At 43.9% G+C, this 12014-nt stretch overlaps 1 protein-coding gene and 1 long non-coding RNA gene across 2 annotated transcripts in view; one reads left to right on the top strand and one right to left on the bottom strand.

Annotated features, from left to right (window-relative positions):
• The window catches only part of LOC139263920 (uncharacterized), a 99562-nt gene extending 96206 nt beyond the window's left edge, over positions 1–3356 (top strand). Inside the window, exon 3 of the long non-coding RNA XR_011593249.1 lies at positions 3083–3356. This is a non-coding gene — a long non-coding RNA (uncharacterized lncRNA). The remainder of the gene's footprint in view (positions 1–3082) is intronic.
• calcr (calcitonin receptor) overlaps positions 1–12014 on the bottom strand; it is a 180824-nt gene that overhangs the window by 96771 nt on the left and 72039 nt on the right. The window lies entirely within an intron of this gene.

Here is a 12014-nt window from a genome sequence, read left to right as displayed (position 1 = left end):
CTCCCACCCAGATTTACTATTTTCCTTTATCCACCTATTTGGTTTGAGAAGCAGCCAACGAGCCTGTCCGACATGTGGCCTGCTCCATGGCCAATATTGCTTCATGATCAGCCAACAGGAGACACCTGTTGTGGAACAAAGTGCTCTCAGTTTTTCTTCTCTAAGTTAAAACACTTTCAGAAAACATTAAATCCAATGTTCTAGATGACAACGCAATGATTTGTTGAGGTGTATAGAGAACACATTGACCTGTAATTCTAAGAGGATTACTTTGAATGAAATGTACTTCATTTTGCAGCACTTTTAAGGAATGTATACTTTCTCCTGATTTTCTCATCCAATTTTCAGTCCTGCCTTATGTTGGAGCACCTGGCCTCTGTTCAGCACCTTCTATACCACAACTGAGAACAGGAAGTCACCTTGTGATGTACCAGGTGCCAGGAGCTCCAATATATGTTTTCATTCTTCTGCCCTTAAATCTGTGGGGTATTATTTTCATTATTTAACGTTATTTACTGGAGATTTTTACTTACGTTGAAGTGAATGGAACATTTTCTATTTTGAGAAACCTAGTTCAGCATAAAATACTCTTAGATTGGACACAGGCATGAAAAAAATGCAAGACAAAAGTCCCCTCTATTTAGTCTTAACAGGAAAATAGGCAAGTACTGTACTGAAAAGACTCTGCAGTTCATCTGGCCTGTCTCAGAAACTAGTAGGTGCTAATTGCCTACTAGTCAAGGTAGGCAGAGTCATGATTGGGGGCGCCAAGGTCACAATAGGGAGGGGGGTAAAGTTTACGATCGGGAGGGGAATCGAGGTCGTAAACCATGTAGATTGAGTGTGGAGCCAAGAGGATCACTCCTGCTCCTCCCGACTCCACATTCAGTTTCAGTATTTTAAATAAACGTAAATTTTTGTTGGCAGCCTGCAATGGTCACTTTCAGGAATGCTTGTTCGGCCACATCTAATCCATGTTTTCCTGAATACAGCCAGCCCAGCGCTGACTGCCTCAGGGCAAAACCAATATTGCAAAGAGGGCCTCAAACAGGTGTTAGGCCTCTTATTTGCATATGGACTTCTGTTTGTTTGCTTATACCAATATGGAAAGTGGCACAGTTTCAGCTCGTAATGAGCGTGTGTTCCCTGCATGTCAGGAGGCATAGGTGCCCGTTTAATGGCAGAAAATCACACGTGACTCCATTGAATTTCTAAGCGCATCTTCTCTGCTCTGAGCTTGAATCTGTGTCTCTTGTTTCTAGAGTTGGTGGCAATCTCAAACTTATTATTGGGCTTCAATTTATCTATTCCCTTAAGAATCTTGAATATTTAAATAATATCTCCTCGAGTCTTTCTTCCCTAGGTGAACAATCCCAGACTCTTCAACCAGTCGTCATAGCTCAGATGTCTTAAGCAAGATATTAGTTTGGTTGCCCTTTTCTGTACTGCCATCAATGCCTGGGTATCCTTGTTATAGTATGGTAATCAGAACAGGATTTGAGCTATGGCTGCACCAGTACCCTGTACACAATCATTATCACCTCCTGAAACTTGTGCTTAATCCCTCTGGCTGTACATCCCAAAAGCAAGTCAGTTTTTATGACTGCTGCAGCAAATGGCCTTATTAGTTTTCATGAGCTAGCCACCAAACCCCCTAGGACCATCTCCTGTATTGTGTGCTATAGCCTAAAGCCATTTTGTAATATTTCCACTTTTTATTTCTTTATTATCTTGCATTTGTCCACATTAAATGCCATTCGTTGCTCATGAGCCTGCTTATTCAGTTTATATGTGGTCTGCCTCTTCCCCATAGTATGAAATCCCTCCATTTGCAAACCCAGATAGTTTCCTTTCTCTTCCCAACTCCAAATCATTTAAAACAACTGTAAAAAGCAATGGCCCAGGCACTGACCCCTGGGAACTCCCCAGTAAGCTCTTGCCCTGTCAACACTGCTCCATTCACAACAATCTTTTGCTATCTTTGGTTTAGCTCATTTTCATTCCACCCCAGAATCTTGCTTCCTTTTTCATGGCAGTTGTGTTTTTTTAGAAAATCCAAATAAAAATTTTAAAAGGACTATTCCAAAGTGTTGCCTTGTTTGATGAAAGTCACAATCACTCTCATATAATGCCATCATTCACACGATTCCAGACATTTTGAATAAGGTTTGATCATTTCACCCTGTCTCTCTTAGGTCTGAAATGTAGTGATATTTCACTATATGGCAGCAGCAATAGGAAACAGGAGAGGAATAAGGTAATCTGGTGTCTGGTAGAATTGTACAGTCACTTCCTACAGACAACAATATATCATGTGAAGCCAGCACTGAAAGATCTGAGGTATTTAGACTATTTGAGCTGGCAGCTAGTTTGATGCGTCTCAAGAGGAGATAGAGGACCAAACCAAAAACAGTGATTGGTGGGATAATTGGAAGTTGGCTATGCTGTAATGCTGTCCCCAGTGATTGTCTTACTGCTTGAAGACGCGCCACTTATACGCTTAAAAATTCCTTTGCTGTATGATGCTTAGTTTGCATCTTTTCTCTTCCTGGTATATATTTGCATTTGAATGGTACAGCAGCTTGTTATAACTGCTTTAGAAATTAAGGATTTGTGTCATTAACATGCATTTAATATTTTTTCAAGCCTGTATTGATCGTTATATCACTTGGGGCCGAAATTGATCAACTCACCACCCACTGCCACTGACTGCCGCCCACTGCCACCGACATTCCTCCGGAAGATCCGCCCAGTGCCACTTTCAAGGTGGCCTGGAGCGGGTGGGAGGGGAGAGCCACCTGGAACTGCCCGCTGACATCAGCGGACGGCCAAGTGGTGTAACTGACCTCCCGCCCGCCGAGCTCTCATATTCGTGTGGGCGGAAGTCGGCGGGAGTTGGCGCCAGAACGGGGGTGGACCGCTGGCTAGAGGCTGGTCTGGCCCCGACGGTAAGTATGAAGATCCTGAAAAAAAGGTTAGTGAACATTTTATATATTTTTTTTCCACAACAATTTACTTGGATGGGGTCCCCTGAAGGTCTTCCGATAGTTTTTTTATTTTTTACTGATGCTTTTTTTTTCAGCTGTTCGACCCTCCATGGGCCCGACTCCATCCTCAGTGGCACTTGGGCGGCAAGCGCCACTGTCGCTGAGAATGAGACCTCCCATCCGCTGCCTCCCAGATTGGTGGCGTACATCGGCGACCTTTGAGGGACCTCGGCAATGAATATCCTGCCCAAAGTACCTCGGCGGCACTGTGGACGGCACTTGGGTTGGCGGAGGCCTTGATCAAAATTGGCCCCTTGACTTAAAGCACAGCGCAAAAAAATTGTATTATTCTGCATTGAATTATTTAAAAGTGATGGTAATACTTAAAATAAATAAAAATGAGATGCTGAATCAAGTGTTTCAACTCTTTGATCTAGCAAATTCTACTATAGTCAACTTTGACCTTTCAGAGTTGCAGCTACTGACTTTGCATTAAGATTCTTGTTCCTAAAAACAAAGGTTAATAATGTATTTCATATGCCCACAATAATCAAAATAATTCAGGCAGAAATATAACTCCCTTCCAATAAAATCTAATTTATTTTCTAATGTGAAAAATATGGCAGTAAAATCCAAAACAGTTGACACCACTGTTTGATCAAAGATTTGAAAACCAGAGTATAGTCATATCCTGACGTCTGGTTTGGAGAAATCCAATAGTATATTCAAGAATCAAAGTTGAGAAAAGGTTAGTGCAGCAATGATTGTTTTTAGTGTATTCTTAAGTGAAACCTGGTGCAATATTTACCACCAGCAGCAAATGTGAATTCTGCCCCAATCTTCATTTCTATCACTTTGGGCAGCACTTGAACCAGTGGAGGCCTTGATTAAAATTGGCCCCTTGACTTAAAGCACAGCACAAAAAAATTGTATTATTCTGCATTGAATTATTTAAAAGTGATGGCAATACTTAAAATAAATAAAAATGAGATGCTGAACCAAGTGTTTCAACTCTTTGATCTAGCAAATTCTACTATTGTCAACTTTGACCTTTCAGAGTAGCAGCTACTGACTTTGCCATGCATTAAGATTCTTGTTCCTAAAAACAAAGGTTAATAATGTATTTCATATGCCCACAATAATCAAAATAATTCGGTCAGAAATATAACTTCCTTCCAATAAAATCTAATTTATTTTCTAATGTGAAAAATATGGCAGTAAAATCCAGAACAGTTGACACCACTGTTTGATCAAAGATTTGAAAACCAGAGTATTGAAAACCCTGACCAAAGATTTGAAAACCCTGATGTCCAATTTGTGCCGCTTGGATGTTTTGTTGCCTGTTCTCTATATGTGGGCAACACTGACAAGGGCACATTTGCTGCCCATCCATAATTGCCCTAAGAAAGTGTTGCTAGGCTGTTTTCTTGTTATGCCACTTCAGATGCAGTTAGACTCAGTCATGTAGCATGGGCCTGGAGTCACGTGTAAGCCAGACTAGACAGGTGTGGCAAATTCCCTTTCCTAAAGGACATGGGTTTTCACAACAAGCTTTCATTTTTTTCTGGTGCCAGCCCACAAATGACCAGCTTTATTGAATTTAGTTCCACAGTTTGCTACGGTAGGATTTGAACTCTTGACCTCTGGGTTGCTCGCCAATTACCACAACCATTAAATGACTGCACTAGTCACGCAAAGTGTTCTGTGCTTGACCTGATCTGAACCTACCTGTATTAGGTTTGGATATTGAAATAGCTCTAACATTCCTCCAGCCTATACCCTAACAGGGCTCTGTGCCGGTACTAGGGACAGAAAGAGGCCTGCAGCATGATCCGGCTCCAGCACAACATTACCAGCATTCATCAAGCTTCAAACTACTTTCAAAATAGGACATAAACTGGTAAATCTTGCAATGTTTTATAAAATAAAACTAACGGATATACAAATTTATTTAGGAAGAATTTCTGCGATATTAAAATTATTACTCTAGTAAAATCTAAAACTAAAGACTGATCTCAAGAATTCAGCATTTTTTGGTTGCCTGGCACACAGATTTCCCCTGCCCCCACACCCCGCCCCGCCCCCCCCCCCCATCAAATAGATGACCAGGAAATATGGATATGTGCTCACCATTAGACTGGTAGAGCTCAAAACAGATTCCTTCACAAAAACATCAAAGATAAAAAATAAATAAGTCATCAGATACATAAGTTTTCTTTCAGCCAGCAAGGACCTAGAAACTCTCGCTGGACCGGACTGGCAGGAGTCTAACAACCTTCTGGACCGTCACCAATCAAACCCTCAACTAGGCTGTCAGAAATTGGATACCTCCACTAGATCTTAGCCCACCTCGTCCCTGCATTACTAGTTCAAATATTTCATAATAACAAATGCCCTTTGTTACTGTAGCTCCAGCTGAGGACAACATGTCTCCACAGAGAAAAGACATCTGAAGTGGTTTGAATTGAGTAACATGTTGGTATTCGTGAATGAACTAAACCAATCTTACTCAGATCATAAATTCAGGTCTCTGCTTTTCATATCATAAAAATGTTTTACACAGCACTGTTGAAAATACATCCACCCCGAATCTATGGGAACCCAGCAACGTGCTTCGAGTATAAGGCAGCCAACGCCCAAATGACGTTGGAGTGGGCAGGACGGTGGGGGCGGGGAACAGAATTTACATGCAAGATTTCCCACTGCCCCGGCCTCCCTGAGCAACCCAGACATGGGGTTAATACATTTAGCTAAGGGATGGAAATGTGTCTCCCCCGTCGCCTCCACAGGATTTCAAAGCCAGAGTCCTGGTCTGGAGGACCCCAGAAACAGTTCTCTGCATTTTCCTTGATCAGCCCTTTACTAACAGAGGAAAACATTTTTGCTGTAACAGCTTCTTGGGGGCAAGGGTGGGGGGGCTATCAGAAAATCTGCACCGCCCTCCCCCAAATGGCTATCCTGTGCCACTTACCCCAATACCCCAATCCTCCTCTCCTGATGGGCAAACAAGATGCACACATTTGGGCATGAGAAGCAGTCCATGCCATGAAATGATCCCCCCCTGACCCTGGTTACTCAGCAGGGTTAGGAGCGAAGGTCACCAGCATCTAATCCACCAGACTTCCACCAGTAACATTCACACCACACAAGTGCCAGGTAATGGCCATCTTCAACAGGAGAGTGTCTAACCACCGCTCCTTGACATTCAATAGCATTACCATCGCCAAATCCCACAACATCAACATCCTGGGCGGTCACTTTTGACCAGAAACTTAACTGGACCAGCCACATAAATACTGCGGCTACATCAGGTCAGAGGCTGGGTATTCTGCGGCGAGTGCCTCACCTCCTGCTTCTCTGTTTAGAGACAAGACAATGAAGTCCCTTCTCCTAGATTTCATAGCATCTGTGACCTCCCGAATGCAGTGAAGGATAGTGAACTGCGAGAAGTTAGCTATGTCGCCTGCTCCAGCCTGGAATAAACTGCTGGTGAAAAAAATCAGGTCTGGTGCCAAGAAGTAGCAGAATTCTGTGGCTACTTCCTTGTTGAAGTGAAGCCATTGAATACACTGCTCCTTGCTTAGGTGCAGGTAGGAGAACTGCTCCCTGAAGACCCTAGGTTGGGAAGACCTCCAGCTGAGAGTCCTCCTCCACCTCCTCCTCCTACCTTTATGAGCAGCTTGTCTTTGCTGCCTGTGTTCCATCTCCCTGTATATGGAGTTAGGTCACAGATCAGCTATGATCTCATTGAATGGCAGAACAGGCTCGAAGGGCAAAATGGCCTACTCCTGTTCCTATGTTCCTGTTATGCTGCAGTGCGAGCAGGGACTGCAAGTAAAGTTCCCATGACTAGGAGCAAGTGGTGTAGTCAGAGGCTTTCTAGTTGCAGCCAATGCCTTTCCAAAGTCCAGCAACACTCCCTGCACACTTTAACAACATTATAAATGTCTTCTAGCAAGTCAGTATTGGTATAAACTCTGCAAGAGCCAGTACAAGAAAAATAATCAACTTACCTGCAAGTTGGATGAATCCCCTTAAAAAGCACTGGTGAGGGGTCCCTCATGCAGCTGAAGCATGTACAGCTGTACATGTTGAGGAGAGTGCGTTGTTTGTAATGGTGATGTTGAAAACGGCAGTTTGTGCTTCAAATCAGTCTTACACGCAAACTGATGTCACAATCTCCCTACTCTGCATATTGCCAGTGCACCCACGTCCTGCCTGCACTATCGCCCTCATCAAGATGGTGACCATTGCGAGCCATGCCAGTAGTGGCCGGAAGCGAGGCGGCCACCATTTTTCTTTACTGAAATAGACCTAAATTGCTGGCACTAAGATGCCGAATTTCGCAGCCCTGCTCTTTCATTTTGAATGGGTTTTTGGCAAATTGACTATAGAAGGATTTCTGTCTCATCTCTGCTTCAGACTGACATTGAAATTGTCTGGCTTGCCCACTATAACCAAGCCTTCCTATTCCTTTGGAAATACATCTGACATTCAATGCTAGTCGCTAATGTTTACAGTCCACAAAGGCAAGACAAAGTGCAATTCATGTGCTATTACATTCCAGGGTGCAATGAGTAAATTTTTGAGTCAAACACTCATTGGCGTATACATATATATTTAACATAAGATTGAAAATTCCCTGAGGATTTTCTCCACTGCTTCCTGTGCAAGCGCAGGAGATGCAACACCTGCCCTTTTACCTCCTCCCTTCCCACTGTCCAGGATTCCATTACTTGTGACTTACTTGCACTTTTTTCAATTTGGTATACTGTATTTGCTTGATGAGGGCACGATTTACAATTTGTACTGTGCACTCTGCTGTACCGTTTGAAGCAGAGTCGTATGGCGGAACTTTGGTATGTTTCACACCATTTCTGCTCATGAACTGTGCAAATTCTTCTGAACAAAATTGCGGCCCATTATCAGATACAATTTCTTCTGGGAGGCCATATGAAGAAAACAATCTTCGCAAATTGTCTAGTGTTCTACTTGTTATTTTCCACATCAGAAACACCTCTACCCACTTTGAATGACTATCAATCACAATGAACAATTGTCCTTCTTGCTCAGAAAAATCTACATATAACCTTTGCCATACCCTGGGAGACCATTTCGATGGCTGTGATGGTACTGATGGTGCTTACCGATTGACATGTTGTACACTGACTAACGATGCACTCTACATCTTTCTCTAATCCTGGCCACCATAAGTAACTGCGTGCAAATCTTTTGGTCAAGCATGTACTCAAATGCTGGTTATGAAGATCTTCTAATAATTTGGACCTGAACTTATTTGGGATAAGTACTCTTACACCCCACATCAATTTATCCACTGATAATTCATTCCTACAAATGAACCAGTAGTTGTATGAGGAGTATTACGATAACCTGATTTGACCAGTCATTTGCTATGTAATCATACATCAATGATGAGGTTCGACACCACCTCCAGTGTGCCAACGCAGCCTTCGGCCACCTAAGGAAGAGAGATTCGAAGATCAGGCCTTCAAATCTGGCACCAAGCTTATGGTCTTCAGGGCTGTAGTGATACCCTCCCTCCTGTATGGCTCAGAGACGTGGACGATATACAGTAGACACCTCAAATCGCTGGAGAAATACCACCAGCTATGTCTCCGCAAGATCCTGCAAATCCCCTGGGAGGTCAGACACACCAATGTTAGTTTCTCGATCAGGCCAACATCCCCAGCATTGATGCACTGACCACACTCGACCAACTCTATTGGGCAGGCCACATTGTTCGCATTCCCGACATAAGACTCCCAAAGCAAGCACTCTACTCCGGAACTCCTACATGGTAAGCAAGCCCCAGGTGGGCAGAGGAAACATTTCAAGGACACCCTCAATGCCTCCTTGATAAAGTGCAAGCTCCCCACCGACACCTGGGAGTCCCTGGCCAAAGGGCATCTGGGAGGGCGCTGAGCACTTCGAGTCTTGTCGTCGAGACCATGCAGAAAACAAGCGCAGACAGCGGAAAGAGCGTGCGGAAAATCAGACTCCCCACCCACCTTTCCTCCTCCAGGGGGAGTCCAGAACCAGGTGCTACAGTCTAAAAATAGGGGGTAAGCCATTTAGGACTGAGATGAGGAGAAACTTCTTCACTCAGAGAGTTGTTAACCTGTGGAATTCTCTTCTGCAGAGAGTTGTTGATGTCAGTTTGTTAGATATATTCAAGAGGGAGTTGGATATGGCCCTTATGGCTAAAGGGATCAAGGGGTATGGAGAGAAAGCAGGAAAGGGGTACTGAGATGAATGATCAGCCATGATCTTATTGAATGGTGGTGTAGGCTCAAAGGGTCGAATGGCCTACTCCTGCACCTATTTTTCTATGTTTCTATGAATGTCTGTCCCACCTGTGACAAAGACTATAATTCCCATATTGGACTGTTCAGTCACCTAAGAACTGACTTTTAGAGTGGAAGCAAGTCTTCCTCATTTTCGAGGGACTGCCTATGATGATGAAAGACAAATGTAGGTCCCCTGCAGTCAGAATCAGGGGAAGTCATAACGGGGAACAAAGAAATGGCGGACCAATTGAACAAGTACTTTGGTTCGGTATTCACGAAGGAGGACACGAACAACCTTCCGGTTATAAAAGGGGTCGGGGGGTCTAGTAAGGAGGAGGAACTGAGGGAAATCCTTATTAGCCGGGAAATTGTGTTGGGGAAATTGATGGGACTGAAGGCCAATAAATCCCCAGGGCCTGATGGACTGCATCCCAGAGTACTTAAGGAGGTGGCCTTGGAAATAGTGGATGCGTTGACAGTCATTTTCCAACATTCCATTGACTCTGGATCAGTTCCTATGGAGTGGAGGGTAGCCAATGTAACCCCACTTTTTAAAAAAGGAGGGAGAGAGAAAACAGGGAATTATAGACCGGTCAGCCTGACATCGGTAGTGGGTAAAATGATGGAATCAATTATTAAGGATGTCATAGCAGTGCATTTGGAAAGAGGTGACATGATAGGTCCAAGTCAGCATGGATTTGTGAAAGGGAAATCATGCTTGACAAATCTTCTGGAATTTTTTGAGGATGTTTCCAGTAGAGTGGATAAGGGAGAACCAGTTGATGTGGTATATTTGGACTTTCAGAAGGCGTTCGACAAGGTCCCACACAAGAGATTGATGTGCAAAGTTAGAGCACATGGGATTGGGGGTAGTGTACTGACATGGATTGAGAACTGGTTGTCAGACAGGAAGCAAAGAGTAGGAGTAAATGGGTACTTTTCAGAATGGCAGGCAGTGACTAGTGGGGTACCGCAAGGTTCTGTGCTGGGGCCCCAGCTGTTTACACTGTACATTAATGATTTAGATGAGGGGATTAAATGTAGTATCTCCAAATTTGCGTATGACACTAAGTTGGGTGGCAGTGTGAGCTGCGAGGAGGATGCTGTGAGGCTGCAGAGCGACTTGGATAGGTTAGGTGAGTGGGCAAATGCATGGCAGATGAAGTATAATGTGGATAAATGTGAGGTTATCCACTTTGGTGGTAAAAACAGAGAGACAGACTATTATCTGAATGGTGACAGATTAGGAAAAGGGGAGGTGCAAAGAGACCTGGGTGTCATGGTACATCAGTCATTGAAGGTTGGCATGCAGGTGCAGCAGGCGGTTAAGAAAGCAAATGGCATGTTGGCCTTCATAGCAAGGGGATTTGAGTACAGGGGCAGGGAGGTGTTGCTACAGTTGTACAGGGCATTGGTGAGGCCACACCTGGAGTATTGTGTACAGTTTTGGTCTCCTAACCTGAGGAAGGACATTCTTGCTATTGAGGGAGTGCAGCGAAGGTTCACCAGACTGATTCCCGGGATGGCGGGACTGACCTATCAAGAAAGACTGGATCAACTGGGCTTGTATTCACTGGAGTTCAGAAGAATGAGAGGGGACCTCATAGAAACATATAAAATTCTGACGGGGTTAGACAGGTTAGATGCAGGAAGAATGTTCCCAATGTTGGGGAAGTCCAGAACCAGGGGTCACAGTCTAAGGATAAGGGGTAAGCCATTTAGGACCGAGATGCGGAGGAACTTCTTCACCCAGAGAGTGGTGAACCTGTGGAATTCTCTACCACAGAAAGTTGTTGAGGCCAATTCACTAAATATATTCAAAAAGGAGTTAGATGAGGTCCTTACTGCTAGGGGGATCAAGGGGTATGGCGAGAAAGCAGGAATGGGGTACTGAAGTTGAATGTTCAGCCATGAACTCATTGAATGGCGGTGCAGGCTAGAAGGGCCGAATGGCCTACTCCTGCACCTATTTTCTATGTTTCTATGTTGACATAACTGGGTCACTTTTGGTTGCTCTATCAATCTCTTCAGCTGTGACTGGCAGTTTATCAATGTATGAAAAATAGAAGACTTCTTTTATGTTAGAGATAATGCCCTCAGTTTCTAGTCTTTTGAGTTCTTGCTCAACTTTCTCCTTGAGTGTGTATGGTACGGGACGTGGTTTGCAGTAAACTGGTCTTGCATCCTTCTGTACTCTGACACTCACTTTGTAGTCTTGGATTGGACTGCCTGTTTCATGGAACACCTTCGGATACTGCTTGATGACATCTTTTGATGAGAATTTTGTTTCCACACGTAAAATCGCATTCCTATCCAGCTTCAGTGATTCCAACCAATTTCTACCTATCAAGGCAGGCTTGTGTCCTCTTACTACTATGAGAGGCAAGCTCTGAAACTGATTCTTGTATTTCACCAGTACGGTGATATGTCCTACAAAAGGGATTTGCTCTCCTGAGTAGCCTCGCAGCTCTATCTTCGATTTCTCCAGTCGAAAATCACGCAACTTGTCAAGATATAGTCAATCCGGTACTATGGTCACAGATGTACCAGTGTCGATTTCCACGGGTATCATGATTCCTGCAACGTCTATTTGATGACAATACTTTGTGAATCGTTGTTAGAAACCCTTGTGCTCCTGAACCTCCACACCCAGGTTCACTAGGTTGATTCCAGTGCTGAGGGGGTTGACTTATGAGGAAAGGTTGAGTAGGTTGGGCCT

This window comes from Pristiophorus japonicus, chromosome 5, assembly GCF_044704955.1.
Source record: "Pristiophorus japonicus isolate sPriJap1 chromosome 5, sPriJap1.hap1, whole genome shotgun sequence".
NCBI lineage: Eukaryota > Metazoa > Chordata > Chondrichthyes > Pristiophoridae > Pristiophorus > Pristiophorus japonicus.
Note: the sequence above shows the minus strand (reverse complement) of the source record. Positions and strands in the feature narration are given on the sequence as shown.